The following is a 14,744-nucleotide window of genomic DNA, read 5'->3' on the forward strand; positions in this document are numbered from 1 at the left end:
CCATTTTCAATAAATTATATTTTTCTCTTACCAACATCACGTTCAAATGTGCTTCCTTACATGGGTACTTTAAAAATAGACTACATAGAAGTAGTCAAACTTGAGTGATGAGAGGGACATGACTGAATTATTGTAGCTCTGAAGTTAGTAAAAGAAAAATTCATGTCAATTTTATGCTACAAATTTAAATTAAAGCATTAAAAACATTGTATGTTGCAGAAACTGAAAAAGAAGCAAGGTGGACCAAAGACTTAAAATACAACATATTTTATAAAGATCTTTATATATTTCAAAAACATGCCCCAAGAAATTCTATATATTTGTACTTTAATTTGATAAAGATCAATGATAGTGAATTAGGCACTACAGCAATAATTCCAAGACAGAAAATGGACCGTACTACCCCTTAAAGATACAAACCACAATCACACATCAACACCTCTTAGTCCATTTTACTCTACACACACAAACTTCCGATATTTCTTGGTATGGTCTGCTAACAGTGACTTTTCCCAATACTATCCCAAGCCTCTCCCATCACCATCACCTAGACTGCCTTGACATAGCATTTATCATTGGGAATGCTAGTAAGGGAAGATATCTACCACCCTTAGGAGTGTTGCCACTTAGACAGGTAAGATTTTCTGTATGCTAAGAAGTGAGGATGATTCATTTGGACCTTGAGGAAGTCACAGATCATAAGTGAGGCATATACTTGAAAAGGTAATTACAGTGCATTATGCTCAAGGGTTCCATTTGGAATGATGGAGGAAGTGCTCCTCATCCTGCTTTGGAGACAACAAAAGAGTTCACGGAGAAGTTATCGCTTCAATGTAGGCGTCAGTAAAGTTTGAGAATTTTCCAGCTATACCCAGGGAAAGGAAGAGCAGTGTAATATCATAATTTGTTGCCCTTTCTCCTTCTGTGCAATGACATGAAATAATAAGACAAAAAAAAGTCATCATTCAAGCATAGCTACTGTTTATTATAGGGTATTTATCATGTGACAAGCATTGTGCTCAGGACCTCCCTGTGTTGGTAATCTGATGATTTCCTCTCCTGCCACTCTCCACCCTTCATTTCCACCCTATGCTGCGTCCCTGAAGCCTCCTTGCCCTTGCACTTCAATTCAAATCTTGTGGATGAGGAGCACAGATAGGATATTAAAGGGAGAGAGAATGAAGCCAGGGTATTTATCACTCTGTTCCCTCCCTGTGGAGTAATTCTGGGCTAACTGGGCCTGTCACTTAGAGGTCACAATTCTATCAGCCAGCCCCTCCATATATCCCTCATCTTAGTTGCAGAAACCACTGCCTCACTGCCCAGCACTTTTCAAGCCCCAGGCTTCTGAAGTTTTTCTACTGATTTCCCTTCATCCTATTTACACTTTTGAAAATAGTTCCTTTGTTAAATTATTCTTAAATTACCCAATTGAAAATATCATCTAGTATCAGGAACCTGCTCACATAACCTCATTTAACCCTTCCTATAATGAAACAGTATAGGTCCTATCATCCCTTTTTTTTTTTTTTTTTTGCCATTTAAGTTAGAATTTCTTTGGAAAATCTTTCTAAGAAAAACTGATCTTTTTGTAAACTTATGATATATGCCACCAATCAGAAACAGAAATATTACTACAGCTATTATTTATCAGGTTCCAAACATGAGCAATATCTTGAAATGCAAACCTTAATCCTCAAAATGTATATTTGAGGTAAATTATCTTATCCTGCTTGTTGAAAAGATGAATTGTAACCAGACTCAGGTTCAGCTGCTCACTGCTCAAAAGCCAAACATAAGCAACAAGGGTTGGTGGGAGGAAATGCAGGTTTAATCAGAGAGCCAGCAAACAGAAGATGGTAAACTAGCATTCTAAAGGACCACCTCAAATTTTAAATTGTACCATAGCATTTCTAAAGAAAAACTTGGTATGGGGGACACACAGGGGTGGTGTGAGGTGCAGGGTCTGTGTGTCCATTCTGATGGCTACCCTGAATAATCACCCATCTGGGGGTCTGGTTGTCATGCTTTTCTTGACTTTGGCCCATGGTGGTGGACTGTTTGCCACCCCTCCTAGGGGGGAGGGTTCCATGGGGCCGCTGTGCCTGATTTGTTTCGAGATTAGCCTCTGTAATTTCTTAAATAAGAACATAATTAGATAAACATGCATTGCTGAAGGGAGTGTCTAAAGAGGGAGGAATGAAGGAGTTAGAGGGAAGGGAAGGAAGAAAATGAAAGTAAGTGATTAAAATATATTATTAAAACTGAGATTCCTGGTTACAAAACTGGCTTCAAGAGGTTAAGTAACTTCTTTATAGTTGCATACCAACTATGCAGAGGGATTCCAACCCTCTCTCCCAGGATTCAACATCAGTGTTGTACCCTCCACTTACCAGTGAAAATTCCATTATAAAGAAAAGATTGTAAATGGCATTAGGTAAATAAAATTCACTAATCTTTTGTCCTCCATTTATTTATTCACAAAGGATAAGAGAAATTTGATATTTTTTTCTATGTTCTTCTCAGCAAAATGTTTACATTTAATATGTAGCAACCCTAAACCTATCTCAGAATTTTTTTTCATGGTGTTACCAAAAATTCATGGATCTTTTTATTGTATCTAATTTCAGACTGTTGAAAATTTTTATCTCATTTTATCTTAAAAGAAAATATACAGGCCAGGCATGGTGGCTCATGCCTGTAATCCCAGCACTTTGGGAGGCCGAGGCAGGTGGAACACAAGGTCAGGAATTTGAAACTAGCCTGACCACCATGGTGAAGCCCTGTCTCTACTAAAAATACAAAAATTAGCCAGGTATGGTGGCACGCACGTGTAATCCCACCTATTCAGAAGGCCGAGGCAGGAGAATTGCTTGAACCAGCGGGCAGAGGTTGCAGTGAGCCCAGACTGCACCATTGCACTCCAGCCTGGGTGATAGAGTGAGACTTTGTCTCAAAAAAAAAATTACACATACAAAAAAGTGTATAAAATGAATATATAAGTTGAATAAATGACAGGAAAGCAAAAAAGAATCATGCAACTACCACTCAAGTCAAGAAAAAAATTATTGTTATCTAAGTTTCACTAATCCTTACCAATTACAATTCATCCCCCAGAGGTAACCATAATTGTTTATTTATACCCATTATTTAATTGCTTTTTAAAAATATATTTACTGCCTGTGTAAATATATTTTTACATAATACACTTCATCTCTACATAATATACCTCTGCTTTGCTTGTTTTTGAAGTTTACACAAACGGAATCAAATTGCTTTTTTATGAAAGCTTGTATGCGTTCACAACTTTTGTTTTCTTGCTTAACATGAAGCAAGATGCAGTCATGTCATTGAATAGAACATTTTTTTTTATTTTCATTGTACAGAATCTCATTTTATAAATACATCATAATACATTGATTAATTTTCCTATTTACAGATATTTGTGGGGTTTTTCTCCTGTTTTTGCCTATTTCAAATAGAACTGCTGTGCACATTCTTGACATGTGTCTTGATGACATATGCACACATTTCTGTTGGTACATATCTAACAGTGGAAATATTAGGTAATCAAGTGTACCTATATGAACCCCAACAAGCAAATTTCCAAAATAGAGGTATGAATTTATGCTATACGCCAGTTCTAGCTTCCACATTTTTACCAATCCTTGGAATCTTCAGTTTTTGTTAATATTAGATATTCTGGTAGGGGTAGGTATATAGTGATATTCCACTGTGATTTTCATTTGTATTTCTCTGCCTATAAATGCAGTTGAACACCTTTTGTTTCTTGGAATTTAGATTTCCTCTTTGTTGAAGCATCTCTTCAAGTTTTTGTTTGTTTGTTTAACATTTTTTAGATTTTTTTGGCTTGGCTTTTCATCACTTAGCTATAGCAGTTTTGTAGATATTCCAGACATTTGTCCTTTGTCAGTAATAATCTATGTGGCAAATGCCTCTTCTCACTTTGTGGCTTTATCTTTGGAAAAATACATCAAATGTCATATAGCTAGATTTATCACTCTCCATTCATGGTTGGTGGTTTCAATGTGGTTTTGTAAAAAAATCTGACCACACCTCAATGCTACTAAGACTTGTTAAGGCCTTTAGCATCTATGTCTTTCATCGACCTGAATTACTTTTCATGTATAAGTGTGAATATTTCCCACTATTACTGTGTGGGAGTCTAAGTCCCTTTGTAGGCCGTTAAGAACTTGCTTTATGTACTGGGAAGTGAAATAGAGAGTCTAAAATCTAAAGATAATTAAGCTTTATCATCCTGTCAGTAAAATTAAAAAATATATATATTAAAATGTAAACACCATTTACTCACCTCCCAACTCATTTTTTTTTTAATGAGAATTTTAGTCTAACATATTTTTTGACTTACTGTTACTGGCAGTGAATCTGTAGGGGTCTGCAGCAACCTCAGTTCTTGCCTCCTCCGAAGAAAGAATTTGACTGAAAGACAGAAGGCAGAAGGAGAGGCTGAGGCACGTTTTTGAGCAGCAGTGAAAGTTTATTCAAAAGCTTTAGAGCAGGAATGAAAGGGAGAGGGCCAAGTGGCTAATGAGATCAAGTACACTTAAGGATTTATATGTCGGCCTGCTTCTGGGATCTTGTGTTACTTTTCCTACGATTCTTCCCCTGGGGTGGGCTGTCCACAAGTTCAGGGGCCTGCTGACATTTGGGAGGGGAGCACGCGCAGTGTGTTTACTGGAGCAGAAGGCATGAGCACTTGAGGTGTTTTTCCCTCACCAACTAGTGATCCTAAAGGGAGGTCATTCACCATTTTGCCTCTTAGTCGCATGCTTGAGCCCACTCACTGAACTCCTGAGATCTTCCGGGAAGCTGCAGATAACCAGTTTCCGATGTTCCTATGGAGTGAGAGACTGTCCTTCCCTGATGCCAGCTGCAGCTAATTATTATTTTAGAGAAACAGTGTAACAACTGCCTGAAGGTCGCCTGACATTGCTGTGCTGGGGGGAGGAAGCCCTCTCCTGCCTTGCTCATTCCTGACTAGCTACCTACTGTAACATTCTGATCCCCACCAGACATTCGTTTTACCATTTTGTACAATTGTTGTTCATTTACGTTAACCCCATATTTGCCGCTTTCTGTTTTTAATTCCTTCTGGCTTTTCAGGCCTCATATTTGTGTTCATTTTTCTTCTCCTTGAAATGAATTTTTCAGAATTAGCTTTTGTAAGAACCTTTCCTTAGTCTTTGCTTATTGTAAATGTTTATATTTGACTTTCACGCATGCAGTATATTTTCTCTGGATATAAAATCCTAGGTTGCAGTTATTTTATATCAGGATTTTAAAGGTAGCCTTTCTGTTTTCTGATTTTTGTAGTGACTGTTGAGAAATCAGTCACTAAATACAGAATGGGAGTGTCACCAAACTGTGGCAGCCGCAGAGAGGGTGTTCTGCACCAAGCAATTCTCCAGTAGCTAGGTGTACTATAATTCAATTTAGTTCTAACACTAACCAAAGTTAGCACAGACCCAGGCCCCACAGGTTAAGGGCTCAGTTCCACAGGACTGCCCCACAACAAATGACAAACATAAGTAACAGGTTTCCAGGCTACCCACACTTCTGTTAGACTTGGCTACAAATTAGAGATTCCTTCACCTCCCCCTCAGATTCTATGTTTTGCTAGAATGACACACAGAACTCAGGGAAACACTTTGCTTACATTCACCCAATTATGAAGGGATACAACTCAGGTATAGCCAGATGGAAGAGATGCATAGAACAAGTTATGTGGGGAGGAGCGTGGAGTTTCCATGCCCTCTCCGGGCACATCACCCTCCCAGCCCTTCCACATGTTCAGGAATCCAAAAACTCTTCAAAATCCATCCTTCTGGTTTTGCTTTTATTGTTTGGTTTTGTTGAGACAGGGTCTTGCTTTATCGTCCAGGCTGCAGTGGAGTGAGTGGCACAATCATAGTTCACTGCAGGCTCAGTCTTCTGGGCTCAAGCAATTCTCCCAAGTAACTGGGACTACAGGGACACACAACCATACCTGGCGAATTTTTGTATTTTTTGTAGAGATGGGTTTTTGCCAGGTGTCCAGGCTAGTCTTAAACAATGGGCTCAATGTTTAGCCCATGTCAGCCTCCCAGAGTTCCGGGATTACAAGCATGAGCCACTGTGCCAGAACCCTTTTGATGTTTTTGGAGGCTTCATTCTATACAAGCACGGTTGATTAAATCATTGGCTATTAGTGATTAGCTCCATCTCCAGCCCGTCTTCCCTCCCTGGAGGTTGGAGAATGGTGGAGGATTGGGGTGTCTGAGGGTTTGAAAGTTCCATCCCTGCTAATTATATTGTTGGTCCCCTGGTTATCATTACGAATCCTGAGCTTATCCCAAGGCCCTCAACCATCTGGTCATTTCATTAGCATTCAAAAGACACATCATTTCAGAGATTCCAAACGTTTTTAGGAGTTGTATGTCAGGAAGTGGGTCAGGGGAGACCTAAACATATGGTTTTTATTAAAGAAAAATATTATAATTTCTGATCTATATGTTTACCTTTGATTTTTTGTATGATTTACTCTTTTACATCTCTCCGCTTTTACTGTCTCTTTGGGACCCCGAAATTCTTATGATCTGCCTTCCAGTTTTCAAAATCTTCTATCGATTGTTGCTATTTATATTATTTTTAAAATTTTGGAATATTATGCTTTTTACTATTTCTTAAGTTTTATTCATGAAGAAACTCTAATTTCATTAATAGTATTGTATAAAAGCTAATGTCCAGGATTTGCAAATTGTATTCTAGTTATGCAAGATGTTAACATTAGGGGAAGCTGAATAAAAGGTGTATGGGAACTCTCGGTATTGTTCTTACAACTTTTCTGTAAGTCTAAAATTAGTTCAAATTATATATTGGATTCTTTTTTTAAAGCAATGTATCTTACTAGATAGTAATCTAGCATGTGTGATTAATGTGACTTTAAAAATGATAAAAATGTACTGACCCAAAGAAGACAGCAGGTGCTCATTAGAAGTGTGAAATTCTCATTAATAATTCAATTCCATATACAGAAACCATTCCCACAGTAGGAAGTAGGGACCCAAATCAGTTATAGCTTTCAAAAAATTCTATAATGCGAAAGCAAATGGCTAAGACCAGAAACTTCTTTTCATGTTTTCCTAGAATATGTAGAACCTAGAAGCTATAGGCCCTGCACTTCCTTATTTTTTATTGTTTTCTTCTTCTTCTTACTATTCTTCCTTTCATTAATAACATTAATTATAGTTAGATAGAAATTACTATGAATAACAGATTTTTTTTCCTCATGAAAGGTATACTCAAAGGCTTCCAGCATAAAAATATTACCTTGCAAATGTGCTAAATGACGCATAATTAAATTTACCATGGAATCAATCCAAAGCAGGGAGGGTGGGCCCGGGCCCTCCCTTCTGTAATATACCCCCTTCCATCCTCTCTCTTGCTTTATTTCCTATGCTTTTATTTCTTTGAGTTGTTGGCTCTGCCTAAATTCGGAACAGAGTAGACTGCAGAAATAGTTCTTGGCCCACTTTGAAAACCAACATCCATTTAGTTGAAGCATTCTTAACCTGTTTTCTGGATAACGTAGTCCATGAATCTGGAAATCATCTGTTTCCATCTCCCTACTCTTATTAGAAGCTTTTAGCTAACACTAGCCTCCTCCTTCCCTTGCATAGCTCAGGTCACTTCAGACTGTACATTTTCAAGTGCACTAGAGAGATGTGAGAAGTTAAGCAAAAGCCTAAGGTATGAGATTATTATCTTATTTTGAAACTTGAGCAAGTATCACCTCCTCATATGCAGAATGTGTCCAGGTACACACATACAAACACACATGTATACACACAGGGACCAGAGAATGGCTTCTAAGGGGTTAACTTCCTTTCCAGAAGCCTTCATTTCAGACTTCAAGTAGCAGGTGTGTCTCCATTGCAAACTGGGGATTCTGGGTCTCTGTTCATCTCATAAGGAGCACCCACCTGCTCCTGCAGACACCCAGGAGCCTGGGCGAAGTCTGCTTCTTCTGCCTTATTACCAGCTCAGTGAGCCTTTTAAGAGAGAAACAGCTCATTTCTCTTAATCAGTACCAATGACTTTTAAGAGTCTGATGGCACCAATTGATGAAGTAAGTCAAGAGGGAAAACCTAATCATGAAGGATGTGCCTTGTGCCTGGTGTGTGTTATTTATAGATACCTCAGCAGACAAGAATACATTAACATTATTAAGCTAAATCTACCCTGTGATTCTCAGTTCTTGTTAGTGACAAATTAACTGCTTACTATATTATTCTATAACAATCAATGCTATATTTATTTTAGTTAAAATTGTGCCCTGAAATAGTGTTTCTCACTTTTTTTTCTCCTCTAAAAATATGTCGATCTGAATGTCCATAGAAAGTCATAGAAAGATAAAAAAATGTTTTAAAAAGACATAACATGGATAGAAACATGTTGTCTTTTCCTAAGTAAAATGATTTTTTTACATTTAAAATGATACTACTTTGCCAAAGGATGTCATAACAGCACAGTCTATTAACAGCAATGATACGTATGAAAAGACAGATAAGGACAAGTAAGTAGAAAACTTAAAGACATTAAGACCCAGAGAGGAAATTTAACAACTCCAACAACAGGATGCAGAGCCAATTCCTATTTCCAGTCTAGGGTACTGTCCTTGTCATGAAAAATAGCAAATTAGTTTTGTCATTTCAGTTCCCTTTTCTCAAATTACAAAATCTATAGCACAAAAAGTTCTCAGTACAATCAAATATCCAGTCAGTGTTTAAATTTCCATAATTGCCTAATTAATTAATTAGATCAGTTTGCTTTTGCTTGTCTGAATTGGGCATGCATTATGATTGGTTGATATATTTCCAAAGTCTTTTAAATTTGTACTTTCTTTCTTCAACTTTTTCGCTCTTTTTTTTTTGCTTTCAGTGCATTTATTGAGGAAGCCAGCTTGATGCCCTATGAAATATACAACAGTCAAGATTTTGCTGGTGGTACCCATCTGGTGTCCTGTAATATCTTATTTGAAAATTGGTGTTTAGATTTAGAATTTTCATCAGAAATGGGTTTGGTTTTATTTGGCAAAATTTTTTTATTGGTGATGTGTATTTTCATTAGGAAATGTTAGCACTTTTGTTCTAGGAATCCTTGTTCATCATGGATTGCTAAATGTTGATATTCTCATTCTATCATTCTCTCTTCATGCATTAGCTGGATCCCATCTTTAAAGAGAACTTTCTGTCATAAACTATTTGACAACCCGAATGCATCGCTCCAAAAGAAGACGGAAACTAATGTTGATTCTTTCTCTTTATTTATGAGGTTTTCACATAATGTTTCCTTGCAGCTTCTAAAATTAACCAATGGTATTTTGCTTTTGAAATATCATTATGAATTCAGGGATTTAAAAGTTTTTGGTGTGTTTTAAACTATTGCAGTCCTTATTCCTCGTCTTTAATCAGTGATTCTCATCATTGTGATTTTGTTATATAGTTTTATATAAAATTATATAAAGCTTATATATAATTTTAATTAAACATAATAATTGCACATATTTATGGAGTACTGTGTGATGTTTTCAGTGTGTAATGTTTACATTGTGTAATGATTTAAGGAAATTAACATATTTACTATCTAAACATTTGCATTTCTTTGTGGTCAGAAGACCCAAAATCTTCTCTTCTAGCTATTTTGAAATACACATTATTGTTAACTATATCACAATTCTGTGCAAAGAACACCAGAACTTATTCCTCTGATCTAACTGTAACATATTGCCCATTAACAAACCCCCTTCCCATCTTCTCTACTTTCCCTAGACTCTGGTAACCATGATTCTACTTGGCTTCTATGAGATCAACCTTTTTAGATCCCATATATGAGCGAGCTCATGTAGCACTTTACCTTCTATGCCTGGCTTCTTTCATTTAAAATAATATCCTCTTGGATCATCCACATTGCTGCAAATGACAGGATTTCACTCTTTGCTATGGCTGAATAGTATTCCATTGTGTATATGTACCACATGTTTCATTGTTCATTGATGGATACTTAGATTGATTCCATATTTTGGATGTTGTAATAGACATGGAAGTACAGACATCTTTCCAACATACTCATTTTATTTCTTTTGAGTATATACCTAATAATAGGATTTGTGGATCATGTGTCAGTTCTATTTTTAATTTTTTGAAGAACCCTCATATTGTTCACCCTAATGGTTGTACTAATTTACATTCTCACCAACAGTATATAAGAATTCCCCCCTTCTCCCCATCCTGGACAGCATTTGTTACTTTTTGTCTTTTTGGCAATAGCCATTCTAACTGTGATGAGGTTATGTCTCATTGTAGTTTTAATTTTAAAGCACTATTAATTGAAGCAAGTATCATTTCCCCAATGTATGTTCTTGGTGCCTTGTTGAAAATAAGTTAACTGTAGATGTATGCATTTATTTCTAAGTTCATTATTTAGTTTCATTAATCTATGTCTTTCTATGACAACATCATGCTGTTTTAGTTATTACAACTATGTAGTATATTTTGAAGTCAATGTTGTGATACCTCCAGTTTGTTCTGTATACTCAGGAGTGATTTGGTTATTTGGGGATTTTTTTGTAGTTCTGCAGGCATTTTAGAATTGTTTCTTTTTTTTTCATTTTTGGGAAGGATGTCATTGATATGTTGAAAGGAACTGCATTGAATCTATAGGTTGCATTGGGGAGTATGGCCATTTTATTAATATTAAATATTTCAATTCATGCTCATGGGATATCTTTCCATTTATTTGTGTCCTCTTCAATTTCTTCCATCAGTGTTTTCTAGTTTTTATTATAGCGATCGTTCACCTCCTTGATCAAAGTTATTTCTTTTTTTAGCTGTTATAAATGGAATTGTCTTCTTGATTTCAGATAATTAACTATTAGAATATAAAACACTACTAACTTTTGTATGTTGATTTCTTTCTTTATTGAATTTATTCATCAGTTCTAATAGTTTTTTGGTGGCATCTTTAGGGTTTTACGTCATTTGCAAACAGGGAAATCTGACCTCCTCCTTTCCAGTTTGGATACTCTTTCTTTCTTTCTCTTGCCCAATTCCTCTGGCTGGAACTTCCAGTACTGTGTTTAATACAAGTGGTAAAAGCTGGCATCCTTGTCCTGACCCAGCTCTTAGATGAAATGTTTTCAACAGGGAAAAGTTTTCCCTGAATTTGCTTATAAGCTTAAGGAGATTTTGGGCTGAGAGGATGGGATTTCCTAAATATGCAATCATATCATCTGCAAAAAGAGACAATTTGACTTCCTCTTTTACTATTTGAATACACTTTATTTTTTTCTCTTGTTCCATGAGATTTTTTTTAGCCACCCCCCCACTCCACCCCATGAGTGAGAACATGTGGCATCTGTTTTTCTGTGCCTGTGTTATTTCACTTAATAACTTCCAGTTCCATCTATGTTGCTGCAAATGACACAATTTTATTCGTTTTTATGGCTGAATAGCATCCCATTGTGTATATATGCCACATTTTCTTTATTTGTTTGTCTATTGATAAACACTTAGGTTAATTCTAAATTTTTGCTATTGTGAACAGTGTGGCAATATACATGTGGGTGGGCTCTTCCCTTGATATACAGATTTATTTACCTTTAGATAAAGATACAATACAGGAATGGCTGGATCATACAGTAGTTCTATTTTTAGTTTCTTGAGAAGTCTCCATGTTGTTGTACTAATTTACACAGTGGTTGTACTAATTTACATTGCCACCAGCAGTGTATGAGTTCCCTTTTCCCCACATCCTTGCTGGAATCTAGTATTTTTTATCTTTTCAATAACATAATTCTAACTGGAGTAAGATGATTAACATCTCACTGTGGATTTTTTATTTGCATTTCTTTTTTTTTTTTTTTTTTTTTTTTTTGAGACGGAGTGTCGCTCTTGTTACCCAGGCTCGAGTGCAATGGCGCGATCTCGGCTCACCGCAACCTCTGCCTCCTGAGTTCAGGCAATTCTCCTGCCTCAGCCTCCCGAGTAGCTGGGATTACAGGCACACGCCACCATGCCCAGCTAATTTTTTTGTATTTTTAGTAGAAACGGGGTTTCACCAGGTTGACCAGGATGGTCTCGATCTTTTGACCTCGTGATCCACCCGCCTCGGCCTCCCAAAGTGCTGGGATTACAGGCTTGAGCCACCGCGCCCGGCCCTCACTGTGGTTTTGATTTGCATTTTTCTGATACTTCATACTGTTGAACATTTTTTCATACATCTATTAAGTCATTTGTATGTCTTCTTTCGAGAAATGTCTATTTATGTCCTAAGCACACTTTTCCAGGAAATTTTTTTAAACTGTTGAGTTATTTGAATTCCTTCTGCATTCTGGAGATTAGTTCCAGTCAGATAAATAGTTTGTAAATATTTTCTCCTGTTAAACTGTTTTTCTCTTCATTCTCTTGATTGTTTCCTTTGCTGCTCAGGTTTTTGTTTAATACAGTTCCATTTTGTTATGGTTGTCTATGCTTTTGAGTTATCAACTGTGAAATTTTTGCTAGTCTGCTATCTTGAAGTGTTTTCCCTATGTTTTTTTTCCTAGTAACCTATAGCTTCAAGTCTTATTTTTAAGTCTTTAATCCATCTTGAGTTGATTTTTGTATATGTGGAAAGACAGAGGTCTGGTTTCATTTATCACCATATGGATATCCAACTTCCCCAGCACCATTTTATTAGGAGGGTGGCCTTTTCCCAGTGTACATTCTCAGTGCCTTTATCAAAAACTCCTTGGTGGTAAATGGTTGAATTTATTTTTTGGTTCTCTGTTCTGGTTCCATTTGTCTATGTGTCTGTTTTTATACCAATACCATGCTGTTTTGATTACTATAGCCTTGTAATATATTTTGAAGTCAGTACTTTGATGCCTCCAGCTTTGTTCTTTTTGCTCAAGATTGCTTTAGCTATTTGGGCTCTTTATTCATTCCACACAAATGTTAAAAAAAAATTTCCTAATTTGGTGAAAAATGGCATTGTTATTTTAAAAGAGATTGCATTGAATCTGCAGCTTGCTTTGGGCAGTATGGTCATTTAAACAATATTAATTTTGACCCATGAGTATGAGAGGTTTCTCCATTCATTTGTGTCTTTGTAAATTTCTTCCATCAGTGTTTTGTAGTTTCTCTCATAGGGATCTTTCTTCTTGGCTAAATTTATTCATTGGTGTTGTTTTTATGTAAATGAAATTGCATTCTTGATTTTTCTCTCAGTCATCTCATTATTGGTGTATAGAAACACTACTAATTTTTATATATGGATTTCGTATCCTACAAATTTACAGAATTTATCAAATCTAGGAGTTTTGTTGGAGTCTTTAGGTTTTTCTAGCTATAAGATCATACCATCTGCAAACAGAGATAATTTTACATCCTCATTTCCAATGTGGATGCCTTTTATATCTTCTTCTTGTCTGATTGTTCTGTCTAGGACTTCCAGAACTATTTTGAATAGGTATGATAAAAGTAGGTATTCTTGTCTCGTTCCAGATCTTAAAGAGCTTTCAGATTTTCTCTATGCAGTTCACGTTATCTGTGGATTTGACATGTATCTGTTTATTATTCTGAAGTAAGTTTCTTCTATACCCAGTTTGGTGAGTGTTGTTTTTTGTTTTTGTTTGTTTGTTTAACCATTAAGGAATGTTAGATTTTATTAAATGGTTTTTCTACATCTATTGAGATAATCATATGGTTTTTGATCTTCATTCTGTTGATGTAATGTATTGCATTTATTGATTTACATATGTTGAACCCTCCTTGTATCCATGATATAAATTCCCTTTAATCATAGCATGTTATCTTTTTGATGTGCTGAGAGATTTGGTGTGCTAGGATTTTTGTTGAGTATTTTTGCATCGTTGTTCATCAGGGATATTTTCTCATAGTTTTCTTTTTGTGTGTCATCTCCTTATTTGATTTTGGTATCAAGATAATGTTGGCCTCATAGAATGAGATAGGTTCCCTCCTCTTTAATTTTTTTGAATAGTTTCAGGAGAGTTGGTAATAGTTCTTTATATGATTCATGGAATTTGACTGCATACATTCAGGCCTAGGCTTTTCTTTTATGGGAGACTTTTTATTACTGATTCAATGTTGATATTCTTTATTGGATCTGTTCAGGTTTTCTATTTCTTCCTGGTCGATACTGATTGTGTTCCTGGGAATTTATTCTTTTCTTCTAGGTTTTCCAGTTTGTTAGCATATAGTTGTTCATAATAGTCTCTGGTTATCTTTTGCATTTCTGTGGTATCAGTTGTAATGTCTCTTCATTTGTAATCTTATTTGGGTTTTCTCTCTTCTTTTCTTCATTACTCTAGCTAAAAGTTCATCAATTTTTTGTTTGTTCTTTTAAAAAGCCAACTTTTTGTATTGCTGATCCTTTGTGTTGCTTTTTTAGTCTCTGTAGCACTTAACTCTGCTCTGATCTTTATTATTGTCTTTCCTTCAGGTAATTTACAGCTTTGGTTTCCTTTTGCTTTTCTAATACCTTGAGGCACATCTTAGCTTGTTTATTTAAATATTTGTACTGTTTTGATGTGGGCATTTATTGCTATAAATTTCCTTCTTAGCACAGCTTTTGCCATATTCTACAGGTTTTGCTATAGCGTGTTTCCATTTTCATTTACAAAATTTTTTTATTTCTATCTTAATTTCTTCATTGGCCTATTG

General features: G+C 36.0%; 1 long non-coding RNA gene across 1 annotated transcript in view; it reads right to left on the minus strand.

Annotated features, from left to right (window-relative positions):
- The window catches only part of LOC144579961 (uncharacterized), a 289,093-nt gene that overhangs the window by 205,350 nt on the left and 68,999 nt on the right, over nucleotides 1-14,744 (minus strand). The window contains exon 2 of the long non-coding RNA XR_013528738.1: nucleotides 4,391-4,461. This is a non-coding gene — a long non-coding RNA (uncharacterized LOC144579961). The remainder of the gene's footprint in view (nucleotides 1-4,390; nucleotides 4,462-14,744) is intronic.

This window comes from Callithrix jacchus, chromosome 17 (genome assembly GCF_049354715.1).
Source record: "Callithrix jacchus isolate 240 chromosome 17, calJac240_pri, whole genome shotgun sequence".
Lineage (NCBI taxonomy): Eukaryota > Metazoa > Chordata > Mammalia > Primates > Cebidae > Callithrix > Callithrix jacchus.